Here is an 11,826-nt window from a genome sequence, read left to right as displayed (position 1 = left end):
GCCAGTTTTCATCCCCACGCTGGCCAACTGCTGATTGGTGATGGTGGGAGACTTTTGTCTGATTTCACAGTAAACTAACCAAGTATGAATGGCCCTGACTAGTACAGCTATTACCTTGTTAAGATATCCTCCTCCTCCTCCCACTCTTCCTCCTCCTCATCCTCTCCTCCTCCTCCTCATCCTCTCCTCTCCTCCCTCTCCCTCTCCTCTTCCTCCTTTTCTCCTCTCCTCCTCTCTTCCTCCTCTCCTCCCCGTCTTCCTCCTCTTTTCTCTCTTCATTAAATTGGGGAGATTGTTTCACAACTTCCATCTTCTCTCCTCTACATGTTTGACTGATAAGATTTAGAATCACTACTGTGTATGTAAAAGCGTTGGTAAAGCCCTTCCGTGTGTATTAAATGTATGTAGATGCAGTTCATATGTATGCATCTTATGTAGTTATTTAAATATAAATTGTTCGTATGAGGATAAATATGGATTTTTGGGGTTAGAATACGAAGTCCCCTAAGGTATTCTTGTTTTCGAAACAGAATGCCAGTAATATTTTTACTTCTAATTGCTTTATGTAAATATACAACAATAACAACGACAAATGCAGCCATTTCTTGTCCAATGCTGGACAAAGGCCTCATCTGGGGTTTGGCCAGAAAGGTGGCCTGCACTAGTACAGCTTTGCTGATCATGGCGGTACACAAACCCTTTCACCATGTTAAGGTATCCCCACTCAGAAATTATATATATATATATATATATATATATATATATATATATATATATATATATATATATATGTATATATATATATATATATATATATATATATATATATATATATATATATATATGTATGTATTGAGCTTTTAATTCATTACTTCTCCATTCATCATCTCCTAATTCACACTGCACAGTCCTCAGCCATGTACGCCTGGGTCTTCCACCCAGAAGAGTTACTAATTGGTGAATGGTGCAATCTTTTTTTATTTTAAATCTTTACACAAGGTTTGAAGGAAAAGGTGGAAAAGAAAATTTATATATAATCTTTACCTTATTAGAAGGTATTAGAGGCTGTCAGTAAGAACTGCTAATTACTATAGGTTAGGATAGAGTAGGCTAGAGTTGTGAGTTCAAACGCCCCGAACTGTCGACCTAACAGCGCCAGGACTCCTCGTTGCAGGGAGGAATGACGTTGGTGACTATACTCAATTTTTTTTAATGAGGCAGATTTGCACTGACTCGCAGGGGTGCCCTTTTAGCTCGGGAAAAGTTTCCTGCTATCTGATTGGTTAGATTTATCTCGTCCAACCAATCAGCGATCAGGACACTTTTACGAGCTAAAATTGCACCCGTGCGAGTCGGTGCAAATCTGCCTCACTAAAAAGAACTGACTATAGTACAACACATGAACATGCGCTAACGGGGTCTAAGGCGATGTCAGACAGGGCAGCCGATCGGGACTACGGTCTATCCCAAAGCTAAAGCAGAGTCCTTCAAAAATAATATTTTATGAATTACATTTTATAATATTCATCCTTTGGTTTTTCTATTTAGTGTTAACGTGAGTTTTATTAAACCGCCTAATTGGATTATAATAAAACGCTGAAACTCCGGACTGATAATTATCTATTTAAGTTTCTTATTATTATTATTATTAATATTATTATTATTATTATTATTATTATTATTATTATTATTATTATTAGTATTATTATTATTATTATTATTATAATTATTATTATTATTATTATTGTTATTATTATTATTATTATTATAATAATAATAATAATAATGATTATTATTATCATTATTATTATTATTATAATTATTATAATAATAATAATAATAATAATAATAATAATTATCATTATTATTATGATTATTATAATTATAATTATTATTATTATTATTATTATTATTATTATTATTATGACTTGCTAAGCTACAGCCTTAGTTGGAAAAGCAGGATGCTATAAGCCCAGGGGATCCAACATGGAAAATAGAAGAAGGCGGCTAGGATTGGGTAGGATACCTTAGGTCAGGTAAGGTTGGGTAATTATTAGAAATATTGCGAATGTCTCGAAATTAATTGTAAACATTTGAGTAGTGAGCCTATGTTTTCTTGTTTTTCTGTTTATGTAAAGAAATAAGAGAACAGAGTCACTTTAATTTTTAATAAATAGTATCATTGGATAATTGAAAAATATCTTTATGAAACTGGCAACTGTATTAGATATCGTCAAACCTTTTTTTTTTTTTTTTTTTTTTTTTTTTTTTTTTTTTTTTTTACTTTGATAGTATTTTTCTTTGCTACTTTGTTTCCTTTGTTACTTTTTCTCGTTGTTGCTTTCTTCCTTTGCTACTTTTTTCTATGCTACCTTTTACTCTGCTACTCTTTTCCTTTGCTAATTTTTATTACTTTGCCGATTTTTTTCCTTTGTTACTTTCTTCCTTTTGTACTTTTTTCTTTTCTACCTTTTCCTCTGCTACTCTTTTCCTTTGCTACTTTTTATTGTTTTGCTACTTTTTTGCTTTGCTACTTTTCTGCTTTGCTACTTTTTTGCTTTGCTACTCTTTTCCTTTGATACTTTTTATTGCTTTGCTAGTTTCTTCCTTTGCTACTTTTTTCTTTGCTACCTTTTCCTCTGCTACTCTTTTCCTTTGCTACTTTTTATTGCTTTGCTACTTTTTAATTGCTACCTTTTCCTCTGCTACTCTTTTCCTTTGCTACTTTTTATTGCTTTGCTACTTTTTCCTTTGCTGCCCTTTCCTCTGCTACTCTTTTCCTTTGCTACTTTTTATTGCTTTGCTACTGTTTTCTTTGCTGCCTTTTCCTCTGCTACTCTTTTCCATTGCTACTTTTTATTGCTTTGCTACTGTTTTCTTTGCTACCTTTTCCTCTGCTACTCTTTTCCTTTGCTACTTTTTATTGCTTTGCTACTTTTTTCTTTGCTGCCCTTTCCTCTGCTACTCTTTTCCTTTGCTACTTTTTATTGCTTTGCTACTGTTTTCTTTGCTACTTTTTCCTCTGCTACTCTTTTCCTTTGCTACTTTTTATTGCTTTGCTACTTTTTTCTTTGCTGCCCTTTACTCTGCTACTCTTTTCCTTTGCTACTTTTTATTGCTTTGCTACGGTTTTCTTTGCTACCTTTTCCTCTGCTACTCTTTTCCTTTGCTACTTTTTATTGCTTTGCTACTTTTTTCTTTGCTGCCTTTTCCTCTGCTACTCTTTTCCTTCGCTACTTTTTATTGCTTTGCTACTGTTTTCTTTGCTGCCTTTTCCTCTGCTACTCTTTTCCTTCGCTACTTTTTATTGCTTTGCTACTTTTTTCTTTGCTACCTTTTCCTCTGCTACTCTTTTCCTTTGCTACTTTTTATTGCTTTGCTACTGTTTTCTTTGCTGCCTTTTCCTCTGCTACTCTTTTCCTTTGCTACTTTTTATTGCTTTGCTACTTTTTCTATGCTACCTTTTCCTCTGCTACTCTTTTCCTCTGCTACTTTTTATTGCTTTGCTACTTTTTTCTTTGCTGCCCTTTCCTCTGCTACTCTTTTCCTTTGCTACTTGTTATTGCTTTGCTACTGTTTTCTTTGCTGCCTTTTCCTCTGCTACTCTTTTCCTTCGCTACTTTTTATTGCTTTGCTACTTTTTTCTTTGCTACCTTTTCCCCTGCTACTCTTTTCCTTTGCTACTTTTTATTGCTTTGCTACCTTTTTCATTGCTACCTTTTCCTCTGCTTCTCTTTTCCTTTGCTACTTTTTATTGCTTTGCTACTTTATTTCTTTGCTACTATTTTGCTTTGCTACTTTTTTCTCTTTGCTACTATTTGGCTTTGCTACTTTTTCTCTTTGCTACTCTTTTCCTTTGCTACTCTTCTTTGCTACTTTTTATTGCTTTGCTACTTTTTTCTTTGCTATATACTTTTTCTCTTTGCTACTTTTATATCTGCTACTTTTTTTCTTTGCTACTTTTATCTTTGTTACTTTCTTCTTTTCTATTTTTTCCCTTATTTCCTCTACCCTACTTTTCTCTTTTCGTATTTTATATATTTCGTATCAATCTACTTTCTTTCTTGATAATATCTCTACTCTCCTTCCTCCTCATCTTATTCTCCTCTTTTCATAATTCTATCATGTTTTGCTCATTGTTCTCATCCTTTTATCACACTTTTTTAGGATTTCTTATCCTACTCATTTCTTTATTTAACTTTATCTCTACAACAACGTCTAACTTCTCCTTTCTTCCTTTATTATCCTTGGCCTTTAAAGCTTAGAGGGGTATACGGGCGGCTGACTGTTTACGATTCTAAAAAGAGGTTTTTATTTACGTATCCAGCTTCTCTAACTTAATCCTTTTTCCATTTGACAGACAGACACTTGTTCTTTATTATATAGAGGAGATATTATTATAATTATTATTATTGTTATTATTATTGTTATTAGTAGTAGTAGTAGTAGTAGTAGTAGTAGTAGTAGTAGTAGTAGTAGTAGTAATAATAGTAATATTATAACTTGTTCGTCTTTAATTTTTTTCCCACCATCTTTCTTCATTGACTTTTCCTCTTCCCCCTCCCCTTTCTTTTTTTTCTTTCTTTCCCTCTGAGAAATGTTATCCAGACAAACAATCTCCCGAAAGTTTTCCCCAACTTTTTTCCCCAACAGGTTTTTTGGCGAAGGTTTTAGGAGTCTCCCGAGAGGAATCTTCTTCGGTCGATCATCCGATTTTGATCAATTATTTGGCTCGGTTTTTTCTCTTCAAGATTTCTACTTTTTTTTTTTTAAGATAGACACTTGGATAAAGTAGCTTTGCTATCAGATGGCTTGGCAACAGCGCACATAGTCCCTAGTATTTGGCAACAGCGCACATAGTCCCTAGTATTTGGCAACAGCGCACATAGTCCCTAGTATTTGGCAACACCGCACATAGTCCCTAGTATTTGGCAACAGCGCACGTAGTCCCTAGTATTTGGCAACAGCGCACATAGTCCCTAGTATTTGGCAACAGCGCACATAGTCCCTAGTATTTGGCAACAGCGCACAAAGTCCTAGATTTGATTCAGTTGCGCATGTTTAAAGGCCGCTCATGAATGGCAGAGGCAAGGGATGTTTGTTCATTCGTTCAGATTGCCCGGCTTATACATCCAGGTAGGGGCTCTTGGTACAAGGCACTGGCCCCTAAAACCAAGCAAGGGACAGTGACAGTCTCCAAGCCCCCTCTCCACCCAAGCTAGGATCAGGGAGGGCCAGGGAATGGCTGCGGAGCAAGGGACAGTGACAGTGTTCAAGCCCCTTCTCCACCCAAGCTAGGATTAGGGTGGCCAGGCAATAACTGCTGATGACTCAACAGGTAGACCTTTAGTCTCCGCCAAACCCCTCACTCTTAGCTCAGAAGGATGGTCAGATTGTATACACTAAAGAAACTATCGAGTTTTAGCGGCACTCGAACCCCGGCCCGGTGAGCGCTAGGCAATGACACTTCCAATACGCTTATATCCAGGAAATGTACAGTTGGACACATGAATCCTTGGTACACCTCACTCTGAAGAAATGCACCCTTTAACACCCTTGCTTCGCGACGAATAACCAAACAGATAGCGTAGAAAAAGATGGCAGAGGTGGCGGTCAGGGCAAAACACAGGATCTCTCAGTGCAGCCTCTCTCTCTCTCTCTCTCTCTCTCTCTCTCTCTCTCTCTCTCTCTCTCTCTCTCTCTCTCTCTCTCTAATTGATATAAAACTATTGTAAAACGAGAAATGTTGCTGGCATCATTGAGCACCCAAGTTTCATAATATACATAAATTGCCAATAACATTGGACAAATGGACTTTAAATTATCTATTATCTGAAAATATAGGAAAATTGACAACTATCAGTAGCAGAGTTTGACAACCACATATAAGACTATACTAAAAAGTGCGCTTGTGTTACTATAATATTCTTTATGATCAAGAGCCCGTGCTTGCACAAGGCCAGATTGTTTTCAAGGAGAAGGGCAATCCAAAATCAAACCATTGTTCTCTAGTCTTGGGTATTGCCTGATCCTCTGCACCATGGTCTTCCACTGTCTTGGATTAGAATTCTCTTGCTTGAGGGTACACTCGGGCACGCTATTCTATCTTGTTTCTCTTCCTCTTGTTTTGTTAAAGTTTTTATAGTTTATGTAGGAGATATTTATTTTAATGTTACTCTTTTTAAAAACTTTATTTTTCCTCGTTTCCTTTCCTCACTGGGCTATTTTCTCTGTTGGAGCCTTTGGGCTTATAGCATCCTGCTTTTCCAACTATGTTTGTAGCTCAGCAAGTAATAAATAATGATAAATGAAATATCGTCAGCTCATAACATGGTATCATTTCTTTCTTTTTTAGTTAATTGTCTATGAACTCTTTCGTGATAGGGAAGCCTCTAACTTTATGAAAATCAAGTTGTACCCATCATATTTGATAACTTGAGTCTTAGAATCACACAAATTTATAAGGAATATAAGCAAATACCGTTATTAACACAGTGTGTGAAAAGCTGTTATTCAAGTTACAAATATCGATGTACTAATTTTTATCCCCTTACTAATGGAGGCTTCAAACCAAATATGACCATATATATACAGTATATATATATATATATATATATATATATATATATATATATATATATATATATATATATATATATGTGAGTGTGTATGTGCGTGTATATATATATATATATTATATATATATACATATATATATATATATATATATATTATATATATATGTATGTATGTATGTATGTATACACACACATATATATATATATATATATATATATATATATATATGTATATATATGTGTGTGTGTGTGTGTGTGTAATGAGTGACTGTGTGTGTTTATTTATGTGTGTCTGTGTATATTCTCTCCTCATACCAATCTACTAAAAATTAGAAGACGAAAAATAAAGAATAGAACGAAGAGAAGACGTAGATACGGAAACGGGGATGCCCGAGGACATAACGAGAGAATTAGGCTAAAGAGAGAGAGAGAGAGAGAGAGAGAGAGAGAGAGAGAGAGAGAGAGAGACGATCATTTGAGGAAAAGCCCGAGTGTTATAGATAAGGAAAAACGACTGACATAGATGGGTGGGAAGCAATTAGGAAAAGACGAATGGAGGAGATACGAGAGAGAGGTGGAAAATATGTTAATGAGGGGGGGGGGGCGGGGGGGGGGGGGGGTATTGCCCCGTCCGGCAATATCAGCCACAGGCGCATTGCCTTTTATTTATTGCCGCCATACGTTCGCTTTCGTCGGAAAGTCGATAGACGAACCACGGCCTTCTGCTCTGATTGGTTTTGCTTCGATTGGTTTTTTTTATATAGCTTTTTTTTTTTTTTTTTTTTGGTTTGGTTTACATTGATGTTAATTTTTTTTATAGAATGTCTTTATCTGGTTTGGTTTTTGTTAAAGTTATTTCTTTTTAGTTTTTTATAGAATGTCTATTTCTGGTTTGGTTTACGTTAAAATTACTTTTTTTCATTGAATGTCTTTTTTCTGGTTTGGTTTACATCGAAGTTAATTGTTTTATTTTTTTAGTTTTTTATATATATTTTTTCTGGTTTGGTTTACGTTTAAATTAATTTTTTTCATTGAATGTCTTTTTTCTGGTTTGGTTTACATCGAAGTTAATTGTTTTATTTTTTTTTAGTTTTTTATATATATTTTTTCTGGTTTGGTTTACGTTAAAGTTACTTTATTTTCATTGAATGTCTTTTTTTCTGGTTTGGTTTACATCGAAGTTAATTGTTTTATTTTTTTTAGTTTTTTATATATATTTTTTTCTGGTTTGGTTTACGTTTAAATAAATTTTTTTCATTGAATGTCTTTTTTCTGGTTTGGTTTACATCGAAGTTAATTTTTTTTTTAGTTTTTTTTTGTATATATTTTTTGTGGTTTGGTTTACGTTAAAGTTAATTGTTTTTTATTTAGTTTTTTTTATAGAATGTCTTATTCTGGTTTGGTTTTTGTTAAAGTTGCTTTTTTTTACAAAATGTCTTTTTCTGCTTAGGTTTACATTAGATGATTTTTTTTTATTGGATGTCTTTTTTCTGTTTTGGTTTACAATAAAGTTAATGGTTTTTTATAGAATGTCTTTTTCTGGTTTGGTTTACGTTAAAGTTAATTGGGTTTTATAGTTATTTAAAGAATGTCCTTTTTTTGGTTTGGTTTCTGTTAAAGTTAATTGGGTTTTTTTCATTGAAATTCTTTTTCTGGTGTTGTTTACGTTGAAGTTAGTTGTTTTTTTTTTTAGTTTTTTTTATAGAATGTTTTTCTCTAGTTCGGTTTACGTTAAAGTTAATTAGGTGGTTTAATCTGTGATTTTCATGAACTCCTTTTTTTTTTTTTTTTTTTTTTTTTGGACATGGCATGATAATTTTGAGACTATTTTGATTGACAATTTTTTTTTTTTATTTTAGTTAAAGTGTGTTTTTTAATCTGTGATTTTCACGAAGTCAGTCGATCATTTTTCAAATTGCATGATGATTTCGGGAGTTTATTATGATTAACTTTTACTTTTCCATTTTGATTTACGTTAGTATATTGTTGTTTAATCTGTGATATTCATGAAGTCTGTCATTTTTTTTTTCAAATTGCGTGACGATTTTGGGACTTTATTATGATTAACTTTTACTTTTCTATTGTGATTTGCGTTAGTGTATTGTTTTTTAATCTGTGATTTTGATGAATTCGGTATTTTTTTTTTTTTAAATAGCATGTTTTCTTTTTTATTTACGTTAAATTTTACTGATTTTTTAAATTGTTGATATTCATGAAGTCAGTAGTTACGATGCCAGATAATGCCTAATAATCAATCAATCAATCATGAACTTAGTAAAAATTATTTTTCAAATTGCATGACGGTTTGAAAATTATTATTATTTTTTTTTTATTGACTTTAATTTTTTATTTCGATTTACGTTAAAGTTTGTTGTTTTTTTAATTGGTGATGTTCATGACCTTTAAAAGAAAAAAAATCAGATTGCACGATGGGTTTTAGACTTTTTCTAATTTGATATTCATGAAATAGATAAAAATTATTTTTTCAAATTACATGATTTTTAGACCAAGAATTTATTTTTTATTTTTGTATTTTGATTTACGTTAAAGCTTATTGTTTTATTTTTTTATTTTTGATATTCACAAAATCGTATTTTTTTTTTTTCAATTTACATTCTGGTTTCTAGACTTTCTAGAATTCATTTCTTCTGGTTTGATTTACTCTGAAGCAAATTACTGGTTTTTGAAGAATGTATTTTTTTAATTATGATATATATTGAAATGAAATAGAATTTTTGTAATGTTCACGAAATCATTATATATACAGTATATATATATATATATATATATATATATATATATATATATATATATATATATATATATATTTATATATATAATATAAATATATATATATATATATATATATATATGTATATATATATATATCAGATTGCATGACTGTTTTTAGGCTTTGGAGAATATATTTCTCTTTTTTAATTCACGATTAAGTTTAGTTTAATTTTAATGCATATCTCAGTTATTATTATTATTATTATTATTATAATTATTACTATGTTTATTATTATTACTATTATTATAATTATTATTATTATTATTATTATTATTATTATTCCTTAACTAGACATTGCAAAATTCATTTCAAAGCATTCAGCTTCAGCTTATATACACGTTGTTTTAAAGTATATAACAATACTTTAGTAATAATAATTACAGACAGAAAAGCTTTTCATAGAAGCAGCTTGAGAATACAAAAAAAAAAAAATCGAACCACTCGGGCTTGCAAACAAGCACACAGACAAACATTGACACAGCCCCTCTCCCCCCCCCCCCCTCACCCCCTTTCCGTGCGTGCAAGCACTGCCATTGGCTTTTGCAAGCGGCCGCACATGCAAACATTGACAAGAGAACTCGGGTGTGGAAACAAATAAACATGCAAACTATTTAGCTTTAAAATTCGTTTTGCAATGATAACTGAGACTTAAGGTGTATTCGAAGGAGATTGTGAACACCAGAGTGAACCAATGTAAAGTCCTAAATTTCCTTTACTCTGCTTGGAAGTCCTGGGAATTATTTGCTTTCCTATGTGTTTCCAGATTTCTTATGATCACCTTTATTATTATTATTATTATTATTATTATTATTATCATCATCATTATTATTATTATTATTGTTGTTGTTTTAGCTATTGTTTTTGTTATTATTATAATTATTATTGTTGTTGTTGTTGTTATTATTATTGTTTTTGTTATTATTATTATGATTATTATTGTTATTGTTGGTGTAATTGTTATTATTATTATTGTTGTTGTTGTTTGTGTTATAATTATTATTATTATCTTTTATTATTTTAATTATTATTGTTGTTATTGTTATTATTATTATTATTATTATTATTATTATTATTATTATTATTATTATTATTACTACTACATTGTTTTTGTTATTATTATTATGATTATTATTGTTATTGTTGGTGTAATTGTTATTATTATTATTGTTGTTGTTGTTTGTGTTATAATTATTATTATTATCTTTTATTATCTTAATTATTATTGTTGTTATTGTTGTTATTATTATTATTATTATTATTATTATTATTACTACTACTACTACTACTACTACTACTACTATCGTTGTTGTTTTTGTTGTTATTATTATTGTTATTATTATTGTTATTATTATTATTATTATTATTAGTAGTAGTAGTAGTAGTAGTAGTAGTAGTAGTAGTAGTAGTAGTAGTAGTAGTATTACACCCAACACGACAACAATGGAAATGGTTAAATTTAACAATGAATAATTAATTTAAAAAGGAAATTACATCCTAAATAAGTAAAAATGAAAAGACCAGATATATAGTAGATTGCCAAAGAGAGAGAGAGAGAGAGAGAGAGAGAGAGAGAGAGAGAGAGAGAGAGAGAGAGAGAGACGGCTATACTTTGAATATATCTTAGCCCAAAGTACTCGTGATTCATGATGCTTTGTGTCATACTTTAGAAGGTAAATAAAACCAGAAGTTATGTGGGTTATATAACAAATCCTTCGTGTAAAATAAAAACTGAAAATCGCTTCAAGTTTATTAATTAGCATTGCGATTTTTATTGTTTTTTTAGAAGAAGCTACAAAAGAGATTTTATAGATTTTCTAAAAAATATTGTATATGGAATAAGAGAAACAAATCAGTAATAGAGTTGTTTTAAAGTGAGATACTACCGCTTGAAAGTTATTGGGTCCTTTGACTGGTCGGATGGTAGTACATTGAATCCTTCTCTCTGGGTACGGTTCATTTTCCCTTTGCTTACACACACACACACACACACACACACACACCGAATAGCCTGGCTATTGTTTACATATTCTCCTCTGTCCTCATACACCTGACAACAATTAGATTACCAAACAATTCTTCTTTGCTCAAGGAGTTTACTGCACTGTATTTGTTCAGTGGTTACTTTCCTCTTGGTTAGGGTAGATAAGAAGAGACTCTTTAGCTATGGTAAGCAGCTCTTCTAGAAGGACACTTCAAAATCAAACCATTGTTCTCTAGTCTTGAGTAATGCCATAACCTCTGTACCATGGTCTTCCACTGTCTTGGGTTAGTGTTCTCTTGCTTGAGGGTACACTTGGGCACACTATCTTATTTCTCTTACTCTTATTTTGTTGAAGTTTTTTATAATCTATATGTGAAATACTCATTTTAATGGTTGTTACTGTTCTTAAAATATTATATTTTAGTTGTTAATTACCTCTCTTATTTCCTTGTTTCCTTTCCTCACTGGGCTAT

Source organism: Palaemon carinicauda, chromosome 30 (genome assembly GCF_036898095.1).
Source record: "Palaemon carinicauda isolate YSFRI2023 chromosome 30, ASM3689809v2, whole genome shotgun sequence".
NCBI classification, from domain to species: domain Eukaryota; kingdom Metazoa; phylum Arthropoda; class Malacostraca; order Decapoda; family Palaemonidae; genus Palaemon; species Palaemon carinicauda.
The sequence above is the reverse complement of the archived record's forward strand: the minus strand, read 5'-3'. Positions refer to the sequence as shown.